General features: G+C 44.5%; 1 long non-coding RNA gene across 1 annotated transcript; it reads left to right on the top strand.

Moving 5' to 3' along the window:
• The first annotated feature begins 1,688 nt into the window (after window positions 1–1,688).
• LOC140213503 (uncharacterized) lies at window positions 1,689–7,330 on the top strand. Its single transcript, XR_011890354.1, has 2 exons — window positions 1,689–1,774; window positions 7,066–7,330. It is a non-coding gene; the product is annotated as an uncharacterized lncRNA (long non-coding RNA).
• Window positions 7,331–11,660: the final 4,330 nt, after the last annotated feature.

Genomic DNA, 11,660 nt, shown 5'->3' with positions numbered 1-11,660 from the left:
TCCAATAATGTTTCACGTATCATACTGATCGAAATAATTGAAATGAATGACATGAATGAAAATGCTTCGCACAGGGTTGCTTCCCACGGTCCCCGGGTCCGCGGGGGCTGAATGCTATCTGTTTTCTTTATCAGTCCCGAAAAGAGAACAGATTTGTAACCCTTCCTACAATTCTCCATCAGGGTATATGAGCAAAACGAGAAAGATGTAAAAGCGGGAATCGACATTTCACATATACTGTGCCGAGGGAACTATAAATGCTGGCTCCTGTGTTTACCTTGTTCTCATTTTGCTCATCGTCTTGAATTTACATCTCCACCTCGTCCGTGTTTTCCCTGGATCGATATAGTTACAGTTAGCTAATTAAGCATTAGTTTCATCCGGCACTTCTGATCAATTTTCTTTTCGATGAGGTGTCGACTGTTCGACACGCTTTACTTACTGATCGCGAAGCAGGAGAAAATTTGCGCCAGCCTGATATCTGTTTTGAATGATGACGCTGTTCATTTATTTGCTTATCAATATGCGATTGCAGGAAGCTTATGGCGAGGCGGTACATAGAACATTGTTCAATAGAATAAGGCACAAAGTGCGCGAAATGAGCACTGTAAGGAAAATGAATGAATAACAAAATCGTTTACGAAGTAAAATTGCAGTGCTGATTGCGAGCCGCAAATAACACTGCAGAGTAAAAAAAGAGAAAGAAAACAAACAAAAACTGTAAGCGTTTCTCAAATTGCAACGAGAAATCTTGGATTGTAAGATTACAAATACGGTTTGATTGAACAATTGTCTTCGGGAAATAAAGGTGTAAATATAGAGGTTATATTGTGGAACTAAATGCATTACAGTCAACTTGTAGCATATCCTTCAGACTAAGCGGTAATATGTGACATGTCAATGTTAATATACCTTTTGACTTAGTGATAGGAGAACCTAAGCTGACATACTTGATTTCTATTAGTAAGTGAATGCAATGAAATGCGTTTTATGGTTTCACTAACTCACATACGCCCGTAGGAATTATAAATATAGCACAGTACTTTCTTCGGTGTACTTTCATGTTTGCTGATTTCGGTGCCTGGTGTACAGTGAAAACAATATATAAGCGAACATATGTACCATATGTAATGAACAGATGAACCATATGAACATATGTAATAGCGCTATAGCAGAAGGTACTGGTGCCAGAAACGTTTTAAACAAGTTGGGAGGTCTTACTAACTATTATTGGTTCACCTTTCAGGTTTATGCACAGTGGAAGTAAATAGTAACTTAGGATTCATTAGCCTCATTCTTTTCGAAAAAAAAATTAGCATTTATATCACAAAAGATCAGTATTGAGACATATGTGATTGCTAGTTGAAGGTTTAGTCCTGCAGATAGCATAAAACAGTTTAATGGTGAACTTATGCAGAGCAATGGAGACATATGCATGACACTTCCAAGTGAATCGGGCCAAATAGGTTTTCTCGCTTGAGAAATATAGTAGGTACCTCAGCTCTTAGTTTGTATAACCCGAATTCAGTGTTTTATCTGCTGGCACGGTCCGCAAGCTTTTGTCCGTGACAATACTTGAGAAGATGGCCGTGTGCAGCAGAAGAGCCTGCTGCTGTCATAGTACAGAAGTTCGGAGCAGAAAAAATTGCTAAAATGTTACTATTTTGTCTTTTAGGAAACGATACAAGCCCATTTGAAGTGATGAAGCTCATGTATGAAGAAAAAAATTGCAGCGTGTTCTTCGTAACATCTCTGGTAGAAGACGGTGATGCAGGTATGATGCCGAAGTTTCAAGCTCCACCTGCATTTATTTTGCTGCATGGTGTATAAAGAATGTTATTTGGAGTTGAGATAACGTTGGCATATTTGTATACTGTTACGTTAGGGTACGTAAACCAAGTTATTTTCTCCATCAAAGAATATCTACGAAAAAGCGATAATCGCGGTTGATGCATAACAAAGAACAATTTTCCGGTAGAATGAAGTTTCGCACTCCAGTTACGGTAAATGTTGAGTCGCGTCTTCAGTCATGTCCAATATTTGAACTTGAAAAAGGGGGGTACCAGCGAAACACAAAGGAAGCGCACACAAGGAAAAGGCGTTAGACATGGACCGATGCTCCTTTTCATTGTGTGCGCGTCCTTTGTGTTTGCTGGTACCCCCTTTTTTTTTAATTTCACCACGCACCAACTGGCCCAAGAGCTTGCGCTAATGTACTTCAATATTTGGTACTTTTTCTTATGACGGCATTGCTGTCGAAATTTAAAATAAGTCATACGTGAGATTCCGCAGTATCCATTCGACACCAACCGGGAGAGCCCGCTAAGCTCCAGAAAAACTTTGTGCCATACGGCGCTTATATTGTCTCAAAAATGTAATCGCTACCTACGTTGAACGTTTTCCCTGTAACGCCCCGCACCCTGCTGTTACAAGCTACGAATGGCGTGCGCGTTAACAGCGACACGCAACACTCTTGACACGAAATCAGCGAGAGCAGAGTTTTAAGTAAGTGGTAACACGAACAAAAGAGAAAAATAAAAATAAGATGCTGGGGTTCGATATACAAGAATCACTATTTAATTATTGGCCACGCCGTTGTCAGGGATGTGGGAACGATTTTGACCACTGGGGCTTCTTTAACGTACGCCCAATGTGCGATGCAAGGACGTTATTTTGCATTTTGTTGCCATAGAAACGTGGAGGCCGAGGCCGGCATTTAATCACGCGACTTGCTGCTTAGCAGTGCAATGCAATAGTCTGCCAGCACCAAAGCGGTGCACAAGTTAGATAACAATTACTGTTTGGCGACAGCGTACTGTTTCTTTACTAGCTTGGCTTGCGACGCGGCATAACGTCAGAATGAAATTAAATATGTTGTCCCGCTTTAGTGACCGTCAGGCACGCCTTGACTAAACGGTGAATGGCGAAACAAATTTTTATCGCGCGAATTTGTGCCGACAAAAGCAAGTGACACTCGAAGCACAGCGATAGCGGCGAACCCAGTAGGCGATCGCCGAAATCTTATCAGCGGGTCAAACGCATGTGCTTATTACAACACACGTCGAAAGTTCCAGTGTTATCGCTGGTGGCCGCGTAGTTCCCAGGAACTGCTACATAATTTTTGACGCGCATGTAACCTGATTATAGCAGTTTCGGTGAGGACATACACAACAAACAGAATCAATGATAACATTCGCGTGAGTCCTGATACATGCAGGTGCGTCTTCCACTGCAGGACAACTTTAAGTTATTAGCTGGTTAAATGCAGTCCCCGAGTTAAGAATGAATAAATACTCGAGTAAATATATATATATGTAAGCCCGTTTAATGGAGATATTGCCATAGTGACCCATAAGATTTCCTATGAACCAGCGTTCACAATATTCAGGTTGGTCGCTTTTCAACTTAGAACCTTACAGTACACTTTTGCGGAGTGTCCCAAAGGGTGCAAACTTTCTTTAGAATGCATGTTTTCCGCTTTATAGTGATCAGTTTTGCTGATTGTCACTATTGTCATGCTATTGCTTGCGAGCAAGACATTTTCATGCACCAGAAAACGCCAAGAACGCCGTTGCTAGTTTGATAGAGAAATGGGCGCCTCTGGTGGCTGATAGCGAACACTGCCGTACATTCTCGAATTGATGGCCGCGGCCGAGGCTGCTGCAGTAGTGATAATGACGCATGCGAGAATGGGGGACATATTGGAGCAGAATTTTTCATTTGGTGATCGCGATCCGTGATTGCAGCTATCTTCGTCATTCGTTACCGTATTGTCTGTCTTGCAGTAAGTGGGCCCTCTTACACATTTCGCTTTTTACTGTTCATAACTTTGTCTCGTTTTCCTGCCGTAAGCCGCCACCGGCGCGCGAAATCTGAAAGAAATGCTGATTTTGAATTCTTCGCCGACGAGGCTCACTATGCGCAGTCGCCTTGCTGACTCGGGTTTAACCGTTGGAGCTAATTAGCAGAAAGCGGCTGCCGCTCTCACCACCAAAACCTTCGACCCGGGAACAGCCATGATATCACGTTCGACTTGTGGAACGCAGGAAGTTTTCAAAACAACCGGCTGCACAACCTAGACTCCTCTCTACGCCTTTGCATTCAAGCTGGACTCTGCCGCCGCAAAGCTACCCTGCTTAGTCGAATATACCTAGGTGTGCCCTTCACCATGACTTTTGCTTTGCGAATTGGATGGGCCGACGACGCCTTGTGTGATGACTGTGGTAACGAGGAGACTTCAACACCTTCTCGTTGACTGTCCTCGCTGCAATTTACAGAGGCGATCGCTCGCAATCGCGATAGCCGTTTTTACCGAAGACTTCTAACAGAAGAACTTATTTTAAAATGCCGCCATCACAAGAGGGCCATCGCAGGAGTGGACGACGAGGGCAGTGTTGCAGTATTTAACGACAACAGAATAGGACAAGCGGCTGCAGCCTGCACGGATGTTTATAGGGCTGCAAGTGCTACTGTGCTGTGCGGTGAAAGTATGAGGCGACAGTGATTGACTGTAATTGTATGTCTATGCCCCTTTCTTTCCTTACCTCTACTTTGTTATCACTTTACCTCCCTCTCCCCTGTCTCCCCAGCATAGGGCAGCAAACCGGAATTTCCCGTCTGTTTAACCTCCCGGCCTTTCTCCTTCCATCGGTCTCTCTCTCTCTCGAGCCGAGAATTGGACGCCCGCTCCATCAGAATATTTGAACGCTCGCTCGGCACCGGCAAACTTGAACATTGGAGAACCTGTAAATGTCCTCGTGGCCCCTGCGGGAAATGCGTCTCGAGAAGCTTACTTCCTTTGGTGTGCTCGGCCCGGACGAGTACGAAGCGCCTTCTTTAAAATTTGTTCAAGATACTTGTGCTTTACCTGTGGTGGCCTTCATTAAGTTGGTTCGTCGAGGAGGGGGTCGGCTTGACCGAGGGAGAAAATAACACTCAGAGGACAGTTCAGGGGATTACAGAGGAGGCGTGTGGAGCCCAAAAAAGCTTTACAGCCCCGCTGCATGTAGAGTGCATATTAATGGCATCCTTCGTGATTGTTGTAAATATTGTCTTAAATATATTGTTTTCAAAAGAGGAGCATCGATATACTTGGCAGCAAGCCATATTCCGCTACATGCATGCAAGCACCAAACGCTGGACCGGGAGAGCACACCGTATCCACACGAGTGAGACTTGAAATGATTAGCCTACCTATGTGTCTTTGCTAAAGCCTATGTAGATAAAGGGTATGGCATTTAAATCTTCTGCGATGTGCATACACCTGCCACAAAACCAATTCACACGACATGCCATTAGACTTGCCATAAATAGGTTGAACAGGCGTCAGGTTGCCCTGATGCAAGTATTGCTGATGTAGATGGTATATTTCTTTCGGCGGCAAACGTAATTATATGCGGATCAGGAAACACTATCATTTTATGAGTCACTTGAATGCGATCACACCAGTAAAAGGTGCGAACAACGCACCAGTAAACTAAATCGCAAACTAACTCCATACGTCTAACACGGCCGGCGTCGGGATAGTCTTTTACTGGATGCCCAGTCATGTGGGGCATCCAATGTAATGGAAAGCTAGGTGCAACGTCTCTGCAGTTTATACGCTGTAGGCTTTAGTAAAGTATGCAGCTGCTCTTTATTTCACGAAATCTAGTACGACTGCATCCAATTAGCAACAGAAGCTTGATGTGAGCGAGTTGGTTTTGCATACTTGAAGAGTCCGTCGTACATGTTCCCCTTTTAGTCCGCGTCTTCGGAGTGCTCTTCGGTTCAAGTATCCAATTAGAGCCAAAGGCTGGCTCCAACAGCAGAACTCAGTGGCGCCATTGTTAGTGAATGATCGCTGAGAAGTTGGGCGTAAGCTTTGGGAAGTTGGCCCAAATTGCCGGCCAATAGCACAAGAAAAAGAAGGCAGCCTAAAATAAATTTGGGATTTTCTGTATCGTCTGTCCCCTGGATAATTGATACCTACCACGGCTGAGAACTGCTTTTTCTGGCTGAATGCAGGTGGTTGATCATTGTACATTTTTGCAACATGTACTATTTCATCATCTATCCGACACTTTCCTCCCTCACTGAATTGATATTAGCTCTAGATTAACGTTATTTACCATATTTACTCTTTTCCCTTCGATACAAACGTTGGTTCTCCGTTGTATGAAGCGTCATGCAGCCGAAACACCACTTTGAGAAGTATTTAGCAGCGTAAAGTATGCTGTGCGGTAGAACAGCGTGCTGCTTTAAAATAATATTGTAGTATAAATCAGCTCTCTACGACTGCGCGCCGAGGATGCATGAAGTCGCGCTTAAACTGAATGTTGTGCGATTAGTATGTGAGTGGCACAATGAGTTATCTGCTTTGTAAAGTTACAGGGGTAAAATTGTGGTGGCTAAGCTTTATTTTGTATATTTTCATCCTGCGTTCTGCGACGTCAGCTACGGGTTACTGCCACGTCAACTGCACGCGAAACAAATCAACAGCTCTGATTTCGGCCACCGCCCGCCACTGGCACGCGGCGGTTTTCGGCTCTAGGACCGTCGCCTCTACTGGAGGTGTGTTTGTCACCGATGCATATGGCTGTACATTCTTCAGTCCTTGCAACCTGCATAGCGGGAATATGGGCAGCATCTGCCATATCCGTTGAGCGAGTGTTCGAGCGAGGGAGGACGGGTGAAAATTATTGAAAACAAACAATCTATCAAAAAATACTGACGCGAAACTAAATAATATAGGTGTTGGTGTCACTCGACTGTATCCTATATTCTGGCTCGATTGTCTCGATAGCTAGTTGGCGATAAAAGCCAGAATGTTTCCGATACAGCAGGTGTACTTGACGTGAGGGCGTGAACAATAAGCAGGTCGCAATAGGTGTGAATAAGTAAGCGAACAACCCTATGGCATTCCTTCTGAAAATATAATTGACGCTTTCATTTTCGTAGATTCATTCTGTACCCATCAGATTATTTGGGGGAAATTTAAATAGGCCACGAGATTCAAGTACAATGAGCGATTATTTAGGTCTTCTTGACATTCTTCTTCATTGTCGTTATGGTTTTTTTTTTCAGGGTGTGAAATGTACGTCCGAAACAAGTCAGTTTCGCGCGGGCCTTCAGAAAACTGCACAAAATATTATGACGAGTACTGTAAAGAAAAGGTTCAAGTCTACAGCTCAACGTGTCAAAATACAGAGAAAACGGCGTAGAGCGAGCGCTAAAGAAGTCAACGAAAAAATAATGTGACTGATAAAACAGACGCCCGCCCGCGACCCTAAATAAAGTACATTACCTCGGCAAGATATCCGGCTATTATCACACGTCTGCAAAAAAAGAAGAGATATGTTACCAGACCCTTATGTTTACGAAATGGGTGTTCTGAAATACGTTTTTTTCTTTCGAATTCTTCGATTGTATGTTAGTGCCACCATGTTATTGAGCACTCACGATGCGAATACGGCCTAAGGAGCGCTAATGAGCGGTTGCGGTATTCCATGACATGAATAACTGTTGCTTGAATGAAGCGCAGTTCTCTTTGCCTCATCCTCCTATTTGCGAGTGTTGTCTTGACGAGGAGACATCTTCGGCCACTGAGTATGTGAACTAGGCATCTAGCAATGTATGCGCGCCTATTTCTGACCAATGCCCCAGAAAAGAGAGAGAGAGAAACAGAGGACAGGTAGGTTAACCACACGTATGTCGGGTTTGCCAACCTCCACTGGGAGAAAAGAATGTAAGGATGCCTCAGAAGGTTTGTGCCATTTGGTATGTGTCCAGCTGCGCCAACATAATAGGAAGCCAGAAAGAAAAAAAAAATCAGACGAGATGCAAAAAAAAAAAAAAAAAGAATTGTGTGGCGTTCTTTGAGTGCAAAATGGATTCAAAGATGGTTGAAATAAATTCAAAGATCTCCATTATTTCAGAGTCTTCCTCTAGGTGTGTCTTGACTTGAATGAACGCCATCGAAAATAATTAAATTTTACTCGCCCTGACACAATCGGTCTTAAGCTAAGCGTGGCCGTCAGAACTCGCTTATCCATTAGGGCATCTACTCACAAAAAGCTGTTGCGCTAGAACTGTTCTTGAGAGAAAATTTCAGTCAATCTTTATGATGGACATGGCATTAGTGAGGGAGGCCAGCCAACGAACGTCAAAGGACACTTACGAGAAAAAAATATCTTTGGCCAGTTGGTTCGTAGCTTTTTTTATTTCCCAGCTCGGCCTAAACTGAATTCCGTGCAATATTATCGATAATATTTCGGACCACAAGGCTTTTCAGGAAGGCGACGGGACCAGCTTCGTCTCGTGGCGCGTATTTTACTTGTGCTAGCATTTTTTACCACCTGCTGGAACCATATTGTTATTACTAGGCAAAAATACGTCCCGAAGACCACCCTATTTATGTATTTTTTATATAAAGTCTTAATTAAGCAACCTGACCTCTCACTTTACAGAGCTTTTTTTTTGCTTTGTGCATGGTAATGTCGGACCTATTACAGATATTTAGGTCGACAATTTTGATATCAGTCATGAGTTTAGTCTTCGTGACGATCTCGATTCCTCTGTTGAAGCTTTTGAGCACGCTGTAAATGATGTGCATTTTTCGGTTCGTTTGCCTGAACCGAAAATCCTCTAAGATTCCCTCAATAAAGAGCAGTATACTACAACCACCGTATCTTCTCTGTCGTGTGTGACGGAAGAGAAAAAACAAACAATCATGATAACAACGATAGCTTTAGCACTGCTAAAGGAGAACTGCGCATCCATTGAAACTCAGCTAGCAACTGTATACAACTCTCCGGATTACTACAAACTAACTGGTGGAAATTCTGCAGTTGTACTTCATCAAAGTACCACTGTAGTTTCTTTTACATTATTTTTTCCCTTCATAAATGTTGAACATTGCTTATGCTTCAGACCACGCGACGATGGAACTGTAAAGGATGCTCTTTCTTAGGTATCGGTAGTACTCATTGCCTTTGTTGGCCAATCCCTACAGAAATAACATACATACAGTAAAAAGCTTTGTCCAGGGTTTGAAAAAAAATTGTACAGGGTTTGCACTATGTAAGTACATCAACAGCAAGGACCATTGCAACAGTGCACGATCACAGAGCCACGATTCACATTGTCATGGAAGCGCTTACACCATACTTCAGGCACTTTGCTCTCGCCCCTTTCCACCGTCTAGCCTTACGGCAAGACAAATTGCGTGCCTCTTTATTTTCGACGATATCGCGTGATCGTGTATACCTGTATACCTTCTATCATATTTTTCCGCAGTAGCGACACTTATGGTTCCCCTTGGCTGCTTGGCTCTTTCACTAGTTCGACTGACCACACCACGAATTCGAACGAAGGCCCAACTCTCAAGCAACTTTCTTTTATCTTGCTGTATCAAACATGAAAAATCGTACCCTTCTGTACACTGATGGTTCAAGCTCTGTGTACGGGTCTATGGTATCAGTGCTTTTTCCTACCAAAATCACTGTAATGTTCAGGACACGTTATTCGATGAAATTGACAGCCGTGGACATTCTGTTCTTTTCTATCACATTGTATAACTTGAGAGAAACGAATAATGCTAGGCATAACTTTGAGAAACAGAAAGAGAGCGGTTTGGATCAGAGAGCAAGCGTGTATAGCAGATATTCTAATGGACATTAGGAGACAAAAATGGCGCTGGGATGGTAATGTAATGCGCAGATTAAATAACCGTTGGATTATTATGGCTACAGAATGATTACCAAGAGAAGGGAAGCGCAGTAGAGGAATACAGAAGGCTAGGAGGTGCGCTGAAATTAGAAAATTTGCTGGTGCTCGTTGAAATCGGTTGGCGCAGGAGAGGGGTAAATGAACATCGCAGGGAGAGGCCTTCGTCCTGCAGAGGACATAAGATACGCTGATGATGATACTAACACAAATTGCATGTTTTCAGTGACCCTAATGCAACTCTACACTGCCATGTGCCATGGACCGTGTGAACGACTAGTTCTAGACAAAAGACATGCTTTTTTGCCGCAAGTTAACACACACAAAAGAAAGACACATAAAGACAATACGGGCGGCACTTCCAACTGGTTTATTTTGGGCTGTCCCCGCAGGGGCGTCTGCGTGAGCAGGCGTTTGGTGTGTTGCGACACCACGTACCCGAGCACATGGGGGTTGGACCCTCCCGCGTCTAACCGTGCGCGGCACCAATAGAGTTTTTCACCTTTCACCTTTTCACCATTTCACCTTATTAGTAACAAATATTACACAAAATAGTTTACTATATTCGTCATGTTGAAAAAACCGATAGGGGGCCGTGGAGAATAGACGTGCTTCTCATGGGCTCCCGCTTCTCATGCCTCTCAACCAGGATCACGGCCAGCGACCCACCTAATTTTGCAACTGCATAACCAGCAATACGATAGATATTGGTGGACACTAACCACCATCAAGTGAGTGCCCTATTTACTGATTTTGCAACGGCCGCAAACCCAGCTGGCTCAGCCCAATGCCGAACGATCCTGCTGCAACCCCGTGACACGTGGCGCGTGCTCGCACCGCTTGCGCGCATCCATGAGCGTAGAACGGCCGGGCCCCCACCCTCGCGTGACTAATAGCTCCCGATATGAGCCAAGCAGCAGTAGAAGCAAACCAAATACCAAGAGAACAGTTGGAAGATACCATGCAGATGGACCTGACTTAAGTAAACAAAGCAGAAAGTGCCTGGAATTGCGACGCAAGCAGCGGAAGAACTATTGAACGTTAAAGTGTCTGAATTACGAGGGGCAGGAAAGGCAAGAAGGACTCAGACAATCAAACGGCGCAAGAAAGCAACCCAGCAAAGCCGTAAACGACCACCACAGCAGAGAAAGCCCCGAAGGCCGTCTCTACCAGTCGACGACTACAATATCGTATTCCGCCCCCAAGCTGCTTTCGAGCTAGCAAAGTGGAACAATGTCGCCATCATGCACGCCATCGGAAGAACCAGCGGTTTCTCGCAGCAAGACTTCCATGAAAGAGTGTGCGTCCAAGTGCAGAGAATCGAGAACTCGATTACTTCAAGCATGACCGAGTGGGAAGACGCGAAGAAACAAGAAAACATCAGCAGAATACAACTTGGTGGCACTTTCTTTGCTGTAAAAGGCAACACGAGAGCCGAGCACGATGTATCCAGAGGCGTAACAACTGACCGTAACAACTGGACTCTGGCCCTACACGAGTGAAGCAGAAATGAAGGTATGTCTTCGCGCACATGCAAGGTGCACGGTCCTCCACGCCCGTATGCAAGGACAACCGTCCGCGACCGTGATCTTTTTCCAAGGACCGCGCATTCCTTATTAAGTCCGCTTCCAGAGTCCCGACTTTCGATGCCGACCTTATTATCACAAGTCGGTGCAATACTGCAGGACCTGTGACAACACGGGGCACTACCAGGATGTGTGCCTAAGACCGTTGCCAGCCTTCTGTTCTAAATGTGCAAAAAACTGATCAACTACCCGACCATGAGTGCAAACCCGCATGTAAGTTATGCAAAGAAGGGCATGAAAACGCGAGCAAAGATTGCAAGAAAAGACTGAAACCCAACCCAGCGCCGCTCAACATACGACAGCAACGGCTCAAAGTGAGAGACAGGCAACAGGCTCAAAATGAGAGACAGTTGCTTGAGCTCGGGTGGC

Source organism: Dermacentor andersoni, chromosome 10 (genome assembly GCF_023375885.2).
Source record: "Dermacentor andersoni chromosome 10, qqDerAnde1_hic_scaffold, whole genome shotgun sequence".
NCBI lineage: Eukaryota > Metazoa > Arthropoda > Arachnida > Ixodida > Ixodidae > Dermacentor > Dermacentor andersoni.
This window is presented reverse-complemented; position numbering and strand designations above follow the sequence as displayed.